Below are 13,979 nucleotides of genomic sequence, written 5' to 3'. Positions count from 1 at the left end.
TTGATTGGTCCTATTCTCGCACATCTTATCCTCTTGCTCTTCATGTACACATAGAATGCCTTAAGGTTTTCCTTAATCCTGTCCGCCAAGGCCTTCTCATGGCCTCTTCTGGATCTCTAACTTCATTCTTAATCTCCTTCCTGCTAGCGTTATTATCTTCTAGATCTCTATCATTACATAGTTTTTTGAACCTTTCATAAGCTCTTCTTTTCTTCTTGACTAAACCTACAACAGCCTTTGTACACCGCGGTTCCTTTACCCTACCATCCTTTCCCTGTCTCATTGGAAAGTATCTGTGCAGAACTCCACGCAAATATCCCCTGAACGTTTGAAACATCTCTTCCGTATGTTTCCCCGAGAATATCTGTTTCCAATTTATGCTTCCAAGTTTCTGTCTGATAGCCTCATATTTCCCCTTACTCCAATTAAGCATTTCCCTAACTTGTCTGTTCCTATCCCTCTCCAATGCTATGGTTAAGGGGATGGAATTGTGATCACTATCTCCAAAATGCTCTCCCACTGACAGACCTGACACCTGACCAGGTTCATTTCTGCAAACCAGATCAAGTGCAGCCTCTCCTCTTGTAGGCTTATCTATATATTCTGTCAAGAAACCTTCCTGAACACACCTAATAAACTCCACCCCATCTAAACCCCTAGCTCTAGAGTCACGCTAATCAATATTTGGGAAATTAAAATCTCCCACCACAACAACTCATTATTAATCCTTTCCAGAATCTGTCTCCCTATCTGCTCCTTGATGTCCCTGTTACTATTGAGTGGTCTATAAAAAACACCCAGTAGAGTTATTGACCCCCTCCTATTCCTAACTTCTATCCACAGAGACTCTGTAGGCAACCTCTCCATGACTTCCTCCTTTTCTGCAGCCGTGACACTATCTCTGATCCACAGTGCCATGTCCCCATCTCTTTTGCCTCCCTTCCTGTCCTTTCTGAAGCATCTAAAGCCTGGCACTTGAAGTAGCCATTCCATCTCCTGCACCATCCAAGTCTCTGTAATGGCCACAACATCATAGTACCAGGTGCTGATCCACACTCTAATCTCATCCGCTTTTTTCATAATACTCCTCGCATTAAAATAGACACATCTCAGACCATTGATCTGAGTGCGTCCCTTCTCTATCACCTACTTATCCTCCCTTTTGCAGTGTCTCCGTGCTTTCTTTATTTGTGAGCCAACCTCCCTTTCTTCTGTCACTTCAGTTCAGTTTCCATTCGCCAGCAATTGCAGTTTAAACTCTCCCCAATAGCCTTTGCAAACCTCCCTGCCGGGATATTGGTCCCCCTGGGATTCAAGTGCAACCTGTCCTTTTTGTACAGGTCACATCTGCCCCAGAAAAGGTCCCAATTATCCAGAAATCTGAATCCTTGCCCCCGCTTCAATCCATCATTTAATCTCCACTTTATTCTATTCCTATACTCAGTGTTACGTGGCACAGGTAGTAATCCTGAGATTACTACCTTTGAGGTCCTGCTTCTCAACTTCCTTCCCAACTCCCTGTAGTCTGTTTTCAGGACCTCTTTCCTTTCCTACCTATGTCGTTGGCACCAATATGTATCACGACCTCTGGCTGTTCTTCCCACTTCAAGATATTGTGGATGCGATCAGAAACAGCCCGGACCCTGGCACCTGGGAGGCAAACTACCATCCGCATTTCTTTCCTGCATCCACAGAATCGCCTGTCTGACCCCTTAACTATTGAGTCCCCATCACTGCTGCAATCCTCTTCCTTTCCCTACCCTTCTGAGCCACAGGGCCAGACTCCCCTAGGTAGGCCATTTCCCTCAACAGTACTCTAACAGGAGTACTTATTGTTAAGGGGGACAGCCACTGGGGTACTCTCTAGCACCTGCATCTGGCCCTTCCCTCTCCTGACTGTTACCCACTTATCTGTCTCCCGAGGCCCTGGAGTGACTACCTGCCTATAGCTCCTCTCTATCACCTCCTCACTCTCTCTGACCTGAGCTGCATCTGCAGTTCCCTAATGCGGTCCCTAAGGAACTGCAGCTCATCGCACCTGGTGCAGATGTGGCCATCCGGGAGGCTGGGAGTCTCTAGGACCTCCCACATCTGACACTGAGCACAGAAAACCAGCCTCACATACATACTTTCTGTCTGTATTCTAAACAGATAACCTACCTCGCCTCGACCCTTTATCACCGAAGCCCCATTGAGCCAAAGCCTTCCTATTCTGTCACCCACTCTGTAAAGCTGTCTTTTTTTTAAACTCTTCCCGCTGCTGTACTCACTGGCAGACCTCCACGGGCTTGCTCAGTCATGCCCCATTCAAACTACTGAAGAAATAACCATCACCTTTTCAACTCTGCTCGCTTTTAAACTCCTCCCGCTGTTCTCACTGGCTGACCTCCACATGCTTGCACAGTCGTGCCCCATTCAAACTGCTGAAGAAATAACCCTCCTGAATTCCTTCTTTAGTGTTCTCTTGCATTTCTTATACTCCTCAGATACCTCATTTGCTCCTTCCTGCTATGCACAAATTTCTTTTGCTTGACCTGAACTGTCATGAGCCCTGAGGACCTGTGCACCTGTATTCACTAATTGTTTACTTATCTGGAGTCATTAAGGCCTTGAGCATTCTGTTTAATCTTATCAAGTTTATTTCGATTGGCACGGGTTTTCAGCATACTGTGATTATTTAAAGCATACTCCCACTTAGAGCTGATCATGTGTTTTGAGAATGATTCATCTTGCAGCGTCACTTGGTCAAGCCAACAATGTCCGATTTGAATTCCTATGAATAAACTTGTTTCTGTCTCAACAGCTGGGTTGTTCCTCCGCACCTGGGTTCAGTTGTCTGAGAGCACATACTGTGACAGAAGGACCATGCCACCATAAGTGGACCCAGCAGAGGTCATCTGTGGCATGGACATTGGTCAGTTGGAGGCAAGGGTGCCTTCTAATCTCAGTTCTTGTCCCAAAGTGACATTCCAGGTTTCTTGAGTTCACATACTGAGTCCGTATTCTGAGCTGCTGTCAGTGCACACTGTGATATAGGACCCCAATATCTCTTGAAAACCATGGTTCTCTAAATCAGTTATCCAGGCCTTTTATTCTGACAGGAATATACAAACACTGTATGCTCAAAATTTCACCTTTGAAGGCCTCCCACTTGCCAGGTACACCTTTGCAAAGCAAAGCATTCCTTGTCCAATTTGTCATAGATGCAAAGCATTTCCTTACACAAATGTCTGTCATTTGCCCTGTCTCATTCACTAATAGGAGATCCAGTATATTACTCTCACTAGTTGGGACTATCTCTATGTACTGATTAACGAAACTTTCCTGATCACATTTCACAAACTTTGTCCTGTCTAGCCCTTTGACAATATGGGAGTCTCAGTCAGTATGTGGAAAGTTAAAGTCATCTATTATCATGATATGTTTCTTGCAACAGTCTGCCATCTTTCTACAAATTTGCTCCTCTAAATCCTGCAGACTGTTAGGTGGTCTATAATATAGTCCCATTATCATTGTCACCCCTTTCTTCTTCCTCAATTCTGCCTATAAAGCCTCAGCAGACAAGCTATCCAGTCTGTCTGTGACCTTTTCCCTGACTAGCAATGTCACCCTCCTGCTCCACCACATCTAAAAGAACAGAACCCCAGAATGCAAACATGGGGAAAACTGCAGATGCTGGAAGTTCAAGCAACACAAACACAAAATGCTGGTGGACGCAACAGGCCAGGCAGCATCCGTAGGAAGAAGTACAGTCGATGTTTCGGGCCAAGACCCTTCGTTAGGACTAACTGAAAGAAGAGATACTAAGAGATTTGAAAGTGGGAGAGGGAGGAGAAGACAGGAGGGGGAGGGATAAAGCTAAGAGCTGAAAGTTGATTGGCAAAAGGGATACAAGGCTGGAGAAGGGAGAGGATCATGAGATGGGAGGCCTGGGGAGAAAGAAAGGGGCAGTGGAGCACCAAAGGAAGATGGAGAGCAGGTAAGGAGTTATTGTGAGTGGGACAGAGAGAGAAAAAAGGGGAAAAAGTAATAAATAAACAAACAAACAAATAAATAAATAAATAAGGGATGGGGTAAGAAGGGGAGGAGGGGCATTAACGGAAGTTAGAGAAATCAATGTTCATGCCGTCAGGTTGGAGGCTACCCAAATGGAATATAAGGTGTTGTTCCTCCAACCTGAGTGTGGCTTCATCTTGACAGTAGAGGAGGCCATGGATTGACATATCAGAATGGGAATGGGACGTGGAACTAAAATGTGTGGCCACTGGGAGATCCTGCTTTCTCTGGCGGACAGAGCGTAGGTGTTCAGCGAAATGATCTCCCAGTCTGTGTCGGGTGTCGCCAATATATAGAAGGCCGCATTGGGAGCACCGGATGCAGTATATCACCCCAGCCCACTCACAGGTGAAGTGTTGCCTCACCTGGAAGGACTGTCTGGGGCCCTGAATGGTGGTGAGGGAGGAAGTGTAGGGGCATGTGTAGCACTTATTCTGCTTACAAGGATAAGTGCCGGGAGGGAGATCAGTGGGAAGGGATGGAGGGGACACATGGACAAGGGAGTTGCGTAGGGAGCGATCCCTGCGGAAAGCAGAAAGTGGGGGGAGGGAAAGATGTGCTTGGTGGTGGGATCCCGTTGGAGGTGGCTGAAGTTACAGAGATTTATATGTTGGACCCAAAGGCTGGTGGGGTGGTAGGTGAGGACAAGGGGAACCCTATCCCTAGTGGGGTGGCGGGAGGATGAGGTGACAGCAGATGTGCGTGAGATGGGAGAGATGTGTTTGAGAGCAGAGTAGATGGTGGAGGAAGGGAAGCCCCTTTCTTTAAAAAGGAAGACATCTCCTTCATCCTGGAATGAAAAGCCTCATCCTGAGAGCAGATGCAGTGGAGAGGGAAGAATTGCGAGAAGGGGATGGCTTTTTTCAAGAGACAGGGTGGGAAGAGGAATAGTCCAGATAGCTGTGAGAGTCCGTAGGCTTATAGTAGACATCAATAGATAAGTTGTCTCAGGATAGAGACAGAAAGATCCAGAAAGGGGAGGGAGGTGTCAGAAATGGACCAGGTAAGTTTGATGGCAGGGTGAAAGTTGGAGGCAAAGTTAATGAAGTCAATGAGCTCAGCATGCGTGCAGGAAGCAGCGCCAATGCAGTCGTCAATGTAGCGAAGGAAAAGTGGGGGACGGATATTAGTATAGGCTTGGAACATGGATTGTTCCACAAAGCCAACAAAAAGGCAGGCATAGTTGGGACCCATACGGGTGCCCATGGCTACACCTTTAGTTTGGAGGAAGTGGGATGAGCCAAAGGAGAAATTATTAAGAGTAAGGACTAATTCCGCTAGACGGAGCAGAGTGGTGGTAGAGGGGAACTGGTTAGGTCTGAAATCCAAAAAAAAGTGGAGAGCGTTGAGACCTTCCTGGTGGGGGATGGAGGTATATAGGGACTGGACATCCATGGTGAAAATAAGGCGGTGGGGGCCAGGGAACTTAAAATCATTGAAAAAATTCAGAGCGTGAGAAGTGTCACGAACATAGGCGGGAAGTGATTGAACAAGGGGTATAAAACAGTGTCGAGGTATGCAGAATTGAGTTTGGTGGGGCAGGAGCAAGCTGAGACAATGGGTCTACCTGGACAGGCAGGTTTGTGTATCTTGGGTAGGAGATAGAAATGGGAAGTGCAGGGTGTGGGAACTATAAGGTTCGTAGCAGTGAATGGGAGATTTCAAGAGCTGATAAGGTTGGTGATGGTGTGGGAGACAATGGCCTGGTGCTCCTTAGTGGGGTCATGATCGAGGGGTAAATAAGAGGAGGTATCAGCAAATTGTCACTGTGCCTCGGCAAGGTAGAGGTCAGTATGCCAGACTACAACAGCACCCCTCTTATCAGCGGGTTTTATAGTAAGGTTAGGATTGGTGCAGAGGGAGTGGAGAGCAGAGCGTTCGGAAGGAGTGAGGTTGGAATTGGAACAAGGTGTGGTGAAGTGGAGACAGTTGATATCCCATCGGCAGTTAGCAATAAAGAGATCCAGCGCAGGCTGAAGACCAGAGTGGGATGTCCATGAAGAGGAGGAGGGTTGGAGATGGGAAAAGGGAGATGGGAGAACACTGAGATGTCGGTTTTGCCCCTCCTACAACCAGCTCTCACTAATGGCTGCAATATCAACATTTCAGTTGCTGATTCATGCCCTAAGCTCATCTGCTTTTCCTACAATACTCAGAATGTTAGTTCCACCACGCTCATCCTTTCAACTCCTGACTTCTAACAACACCTTTCCACAAAACCACTCCACTATCTGGTCGGGTTCCCATCCCCCTGCAAGTTTAACTTCCCCATGAAGCATGAGCAAACCTTCCCACAAGGATATTAGTCCCCATTCAGTTTGGATGCAAAGTTTATCACCCAATCAGGGCCCACTTTCCCTGGAAGGGAGTCCAATGGTACCAAAATCTGAAGCCTTCCCTCCTGCACCAACTCCTTAGCCCCATGTTAAACTGTATGATCTTCCTATTTCTGGCTTAACTAGTACATCACATGGGAAGCAATCCTGAAATCACAACCCTGGATGTTCTGTTCTTCAACTTAGAACTATCTCCCTGAGCTTGCTTTGCAGGACCTCATCATCCTCCCACACATGTCATTGGTATCGATGGAGCAAGACTTCTGACTGCTCATCTTCCCACTAAAGAACGCTGTGGACACAATACGAGATGTCACCCAAGAGGCAACATGCCATCCAGGCATCTCCTTCTCATCCTCAGAACCTTCTGTCTGTTTTAACCAAAGAATTTCCTATTACTACAGCATGCCTCTTCCTCCCCCTTCCCTTCTGAGTCACAGTGCCAAGGGCTTGACTGCATAGCTTTCCTCTGCTCGGTCATCCCCCCAACATATCCAAAAGCAGTATACCTTTTACTGAGTGGTATAGACACCTGGGTACTCTTTTTCCCACTTCCTCCTCCTGATGTTCACCCAGTTACCTATGTCCTGTAGCTTGGCTGTAACTATCTCCCAGTATTGCCTTTTGACCAACCCCTCAGCCTCCTGAATGATCTGGAGTTCATCCAGTTTCCAGCTGCAGCCGGATGCACTTTTTGCAAGTGAGATTGTCAGGACACTATAAGTCTCCCTGCCTTCCCACATCCTGGAAGAGGAACATTCCATTATCCTGGACATTCCCACTGCTCTAAATGTGCAATAAAAAAGAAAAATTAAATGAAAATCTCTACCTACAGCCTCCGCCTCTCCTCGCCAATTTCTCAATGAGTCAAAGCCTGAACTCCCCACTCTAACACAGACCCACTCACACTATGATTAGCCAGAGAAAGTGGCTCACCTGAGGACTGGGAGAAATTCAGAGTTCAGCAGAGGAGGACAAAGGGCTTAATTAGGAAGGGGAAAAAAGATTATGAGAGAAAATTGGCAGGCAACATAAAAACGGACTGTAAAAGCTTTTATAGATATGTAAAAAGGAAAAGACTGGTAAAAACAAATGTAGGTCCCCTTCAGACAGAAACAGGTGAATTGATTATGGGGAGCAAGGACATGGCAGACCAATTGAATAATTACTTTGGTTCTGTCTTCACTAAGGAGGACATAAATAATCTTCCAGAAATAGTAGGGGACAGAGGGTCCAGTGAGATGGAGGAACTGAGCGAAATACATGATAGTAGGGAAGTGGTGTTAGGTAAATTGAAGGGATTGAAGGCAGATAAATCCCCAGGGCCAGATGATCTGCATCCCAGGGTGCTTAAGGAAGTAGCCCAAGAAATAGTGGATGCATTAGTGATAATTTTTCAAAACTCGTTAGATTCTGGACTAGTTCCTGAGGATTGGAGGGTGGCTAATGTAACTCCACTTTTTAAAAAAGGAGGGAGAGAGAAACCGGGGAATTATAGACCGGTTAGCCTAACGTCGGTGGTGGGGAAACTGCTGGAGTCAGTTATCAAGGATGTGATAACAGCACATTTGGAAAGCGGTGAAATGATCGGACAAAGTCAGCATGGATTTGTGAAAGGAAAATCATGTCTGACGAATCTCATAGAATTTTTTGAGGATGTAACTAGTAGAGTGGATAGGGGAGAACCAGTGGATGTGGTATATTTGGATTTTCAAAAGGCTTTTGACAAGGTCCCACACAGGAGATTAGTGTGCAAACTTAAAGCACACGGTATTGGGGGTAAGGTATTGGTGTGGGTGGAGAGTTGGTTAGCAGACAGGAAGCAAAGAGTGGGAATAAACGGGACCTTTTCAGAATGGCAGGCGGTGACTAGTGGGGTACCGCAAGGCTCAGTGCTGGGACCCCAGTTGTTTACAATATATATTAATGACTTGGATGAGGAAATTAGATGCAGCATCTCCAAGTTTGCGGATGACACGAAGCTGGGTGGCAGTGTTAGCTGTGAGGAGGATGCTAAGAGGATGCAGGGTGACTTGGATAGGTTAGGTGAGTGGGCAAATTCATGGCAGATGCAATTTAATGTGGATAAATGTGAAGTTATCCACTTTGGTGGCAAAAATAGGAAAACAGATTATTGTCTGAATGGTGGCCGATTAGGAAAAGAGGAGGTGCAACGAGACCTGGGTGTCATTATACACCAGTCATTGAAAGTGGGCATGCAGGTACAGCAGGCGGTGAAAAAGGCGAATGGTATGCTGGCATTTATAGCGAGAGGATTTGAGTACAGGAGCAGGGAGGTACTACTGCAGTTGTACAAGGCCTTGGTGAGACCACACCTGGAGTATTGTGTGCAGTTTTGGTCCCCTAATCTGAGGAAAGACATCCTTGCCATAGAGGGAGTACAGAGAAGGTTCACCAGATTGATTCCTGGGATGGCAGGACTTTCATATGAAGAAAGACTGGATGAACTGGGCTTGTACTCGTTGGAATTTAGAAGATTGAGGGGGGATCTGATTGAAACGTATAAGATCCTAAAGGGATTGGACAGGCTAGATGCAGGAAGATTGTTCCTGATGTTGGGGAAGTCCAGAATGAGGGGTCACAGTTTGAGGATAAAGGGGAAGCCTTTTAGGACCGAGATTAGGAAAAACTTCTTCACACAGAGAGTGGTGAATCTGTGGAATTCTCTGCCACGGGAAACAGTTGAGGCCAGTTCATTGGGTATATTTAAGAGGGAGTTAGATATGGCCCTTGTGGCTACGGGGGTCAGGGGGTATGGAGGGAAGGCTGGGGCGGTGTTCTGAGTTGGATGATCAGCCATGATCATAATAAATGGCCGTGCAGGCTCGAAGGGCCAAATGGCCTACTCCTGCACCTATTTTCTATGTTTCCTATTTTCTATGACCACTCCACTTCTTTTTATTGGCCTTGCCAAGTGCCTAATAATGCACAATCCAACATCTCTAAGGGAACTGTGGTGCGCAAAATGTCCCGAATATCCCTGCTCATTTCTTTTGAAATCTGTTCTGCTATGCAATTCGATATGCAAGATGGTGCCAGTGACCAACGAGATTAATGGCAACAGCCTGCAGACAATAGCATTGGAGAGGGATAGGAACAGACAAGTTACAAAAGCGTTTAATTGGAGTCAGGGGAATTATGAGGCTATCAGGCAGGAAATTGGAATCTTAAATTGGAAACAGATATTCTCAGGGAAAAGTACGGAAGAAATGTGGCAAATGTTCAGAGGATATTTGTGTGGAGTTCTGCATAGGTACATTCCAATGAGACAGGGAAGTTATGGTAGGGTACAGGAACTGTGGTGTACAAAGGCTGTAATAAATCTAGTCAAGAAGAAAAGAAAAGCTTACAAAAGGTTCAGAGAGCTAGGTAATGTTAGAGATCTAGAAGATTATAAGGTTAATAGGAAGGTGATTAAGAAGGAAATTAGGAGAGCCAGAAGGGCCCATGAGAAGGCCTTAGCGAGCAGGATTAAGGAAAATCCCAAGGCAATCTACAAGTATGTGAAGAGCAAGAGGATAAGACGTAAAAGAATAGGACCTATCAAGTGTGACATTGGGAAAGTGTGTACGGAACCAGAGGAAATAGCAGAGGTATGTAGCGGTGTGCCTCAGGGATCTGTACTGGTTCCAATGTTGTTTGTCATATATATTAATGATCTGGATGATGGGGTGGTAAATTGGATTAGTAAGTATGCAGATGATACTAAGATAGGTGGCATTGTGGATAATGAAGTAGGTTTTCAAAGCCTGCAGAGAGATTTAGGACAGTTTGAAGAGTGGGCTGAAAGATGGCAGATGGAATTTAATGCTGAAAAATGTGAGCTGCTACATTTTGGTAGGACTAATCAAAATAGAACATACATGGTAAATGGTAGGGCATTGAAGAATGCTGTAGAACAGAGAGATCTAGGAATAATGGTGCATAGTTCCCTGAAGGTGGAATCTCATGTGGATAGGGTGGTGAAGAAAGCTTTTGGTATGCTGGCCTTTATTAATCAGAGCATTGAGTATAGGAGTTGGGATGTAATGCTGAAATTGTATAAGGCATTGATAAGGCCAAATTTGGAGTATTGTGTACAGTTCTGGTCACCAAATTATAGGAAAGATGTCAATAAAATTGAGAGAGTACAGAGAAGATTTACTAAAATGTTGCCTGGGTTTCTTCTCCTAAGTTACAGAGAAAGGTTGAACAAGTTAGGTCTTTATCTTTTGGAGCATAAAAGGTTGAGGGGGGACTTGATAGAGGTGTTTAAAATTATGAGGGGGATTGATAGAGTTGACGTGGATAGGCTTTTTCCATTGAGAATGGGGGAGATTCAAACAAGAGGACATGAGTTGAGAGTTAAAGGGCAAAAGTTTAGGGGTAACATGAGAGGGAACTTCTTTACTTAGAGAGTGGTAGCTGTGTGGAATGAGCTTCCAGCAGAAGTGGTTGAGGCTGGTTCAATGTTGTCGTTTAAAGTTAAGTTGGATAGATATATGGACAGGAAAGGAATGGAGGGTTATGAGCTGAGTGCAGGTCGGTGGGACTAGGTGAGAGTAAGAGTTTGGCACGGACTAGAAGGGCTGAGATAGCCTGTTTCCATGCTGTAATTGTTATATAGTTATACAGGTACTTAATGAATACTTTACTTCAGTATTCACTATGGAAAAGGATCTTGGTGATTGTAGTGATGACTTGCAGCAGACTGAAATGCTTGAGCATGTAGATATTAAGAAAGAGGATGTGCTGGAGCTTTTGGAAAGCATCAAGTTGGATAAGCCACTGGGACCAGATGAGATGTACCCCAGGCTACTGTGGGAGGTGAGGGAGGAGATTGCTGGGCCTCTGGGTGATGATCTTTGCATCATCAATGGGGACGGGAGAGGTTCCAGAGGATTGGAGGGTTGCGGATGTTGTCCCTCTATTCAAGAAAGGGAGTAGAGATAGCCCAGGAAATTATAGACCACTGAGTCTTACCTCAGTGGTTGGTAAGCGGATAGAGAAGATCCTGAGAGGCAGGATTTATGAACAGTTGGAGAGGCATAATATGATTAGGAATAATCGGCATGGCTTTGTCAAGAGCAGGTCATGCCTTACGAGCCTGATTGAATTTATTGAGGATGTGACTAAACACATTGATGAAGGAAGAGAAGTAGATGTAGTGTGTATGGATTTCAGCAAGGCATTTGATATGGTACCCCATGCAAGGTTTATTGAGAAAGTAAGGAGGCATGGGATCCAAGGGGACATTGCTTTGTGGACCCAGAACTGGCTTGCCCAGAGAAGGCAAATAGTGGTTGTAGACGGGTTATATTCTGCATGGAGGTCGGTGACCAGTGGAGAGCCTCAGGGATCTGTTCTGGGACCCTTACTTTTTGTGATTTTCATAAATGACCTGGATGAGGAAGTGGAGGGATGGGTTGGTAAGTTTGCTGATGACACAAAGGTCAGAGGTATTGTGGGTAGTGTGGAGAGCTGTCAGAGGTTACAGCGGGACATTGATAGGATGCAAAACTGGGCTGAGAAGTGACAGATGGAGTTCAACCCAGATAAGTGTGAAGTGATTCATTTTGGTAGGTCAAATATGATGGCAGAATATAGTATTAATGGTAAGACTCTTGGCAGTGTGGAGGATCAGAGGGATCTTGGGGTCCGAGTCTATAGGACGCTCAAAGGAGCTGCGCAGGTTGACTCTGTGGTTAAGAAGGCGTATGGTGTATCGGCCTTCATCAATCGTGGAATTGAATTTAGGAGCCAAGAGGTAATGTTGCAGCTATATAGGACCCTGTTCAGATCCCACTTGGAGTACTGTGATCAGTTCTGGTCGTCTCACTACAGGAAGGAAGTGGAAGCCATAGAAAGGGTACAGAGGAGATTTACAAGGATGTTGCTTGGATTGGGGAGCATGCCTTATGAGCATAGGTTGAGTGAACTTGGCCTTTTCTCCTTGGAGCGACGGAGGATGAGAGGTGACCTGATGGAGATGTATAAGATGATGAGATGCATTGATCATGTAGATAGTCAAAGGCTTTTTTCCCAGGGCTGAAATGGTTGCCACAAGAGGACACAGGTTTAAGGTGCTGGGGAGTAGGTAAGAAGATGTTAGGGTTAAGTTTTTTACTCAAGAGAGTGGTGAGTGCGTGGAATGAGCTGATGGCAATGGTGGTGGAGGCGGATGCGATAGGGTCTTTTAAGAGACATTTGGATAAGTACATGGAGCTTAGAAAAATAGAGGGCTATGGGTAAGCCTAGTTATTTCTAAGGTAGGGATGTGTTCGGCACAGCTTTGTGAGCTGAAAGGCCTGTATTGTGCAGTAAGTTTTTCTATGTTTCTATGTTTCTATCTCACATTCTTCATTTACTACAGTTCAACATTCAAAACTATCCTCTTGAAACTAATACACGTGAAGTGCTGGAGGAAACCAACTAGACTGGTAGCATCTGTGGAAAAGAGTAAGCAGTTGAAGTTTCAGGCCGAGACCCTTCGTCAGGACTAGAAAAAAGAGATGAGAAGTCAGAATAACCAGGTTGGGGGAGATGAGGAGTAAATACAAGGTGGTAGGTGATAGGCGAAACCAAGAAGGGTTGAAGTAAAGAGCTGGGCAGTCAATTGGTGAAAGAAATACAGGGCTGGAGAAGGGCGAATCTGATAGGACAGGACAGAAGGCCATGGAAGAAAGAGAACGGGCAGGAGCACCAGAGGGCAGTGATGGGCAGGGAAGAAGACAAGGTTCAAGAGGGAAATGGGAATGGAGAATGGAGTAGGACTGGGATGTGCGATTACCTGAAGGTCAAGAAATCGATGTTCATGCCATCAGGTTGGAGGCTTCCAAGATGGAATGTAATGTGTTGCTCCTCCAACCTGAGTGTGGCCTTATCATGGCAGTAGTGGTTTCATAGTTCCTCTTTCCTCCTCTACCATCCAACTAGCCTCCATGTCCATCACATTCTCCTCCCCCTTATCTTTCTGTCCTCTCCTATCAAATTACTCCTCGTCCAGCCCTTTATCTCTTTCACCAATCAACTATGCAGCTCTTTACTTCACCCCTCCCCTCCCCCACTTTCACCTATCACCTACTACCTTGTACTTCTTCCTCCTGTCCTTCCATCTTTTTACTCTGACTTCTCATCCCTTTTTTCCAGTCTTCATGAAGGGTCTTGGCTTGAAACGTCGACTGTGTTCTTTTCCATAGATGCTGCCTAGCCTGTTGAAGTCCTCCAATATTTTGTGTGTGTTAGTTTGATTTTCTCTTGTTTGTGATTCTCTTGAAACTTATTCATTAGCTCCAAGATCTAGGCCTCAATATCTCCTTATGCAATTGAATCCTCAATCTCCCAGTCATTTCAGATTTGCAACAGAATCTCCACAATTGCCATCAGCACAGTGCACCACAAGGCTGTGTGCTTAGCCCCCTGTTCTCCTTGCTCTAACATGTCTGTGGGACTAAGTACAGCTCCAATTCCTTATTTGCTGATGACACCACTGTTGTTCACCAAATCAAAGATGGTGATGAATCAACATAAAGGAGGGAGATTGAAAATCTGGTTGAATGGTGCCACAACAACAACCTCTCACTCAGT

The sequence above is a fragment of the Mobula birostris genome, unplaced genomic scaffold, assembly GCF_030028105.1.
Source record: "Mobula birostris isolate sMobBir1 unplaced genomic scaffold, sMobBir1.hap1 scaffold_338, whole genome shotgun sequence".
Taxonomy (NCBI): Eukaryota; Metazoa; Chordata; class Chondrichthyes; order Myliobatiformes; family Myliobatidae; genus Mobula; species Mobula birostris.
This window is presented reverse-complemented; position numbering follows the sequence as displayed.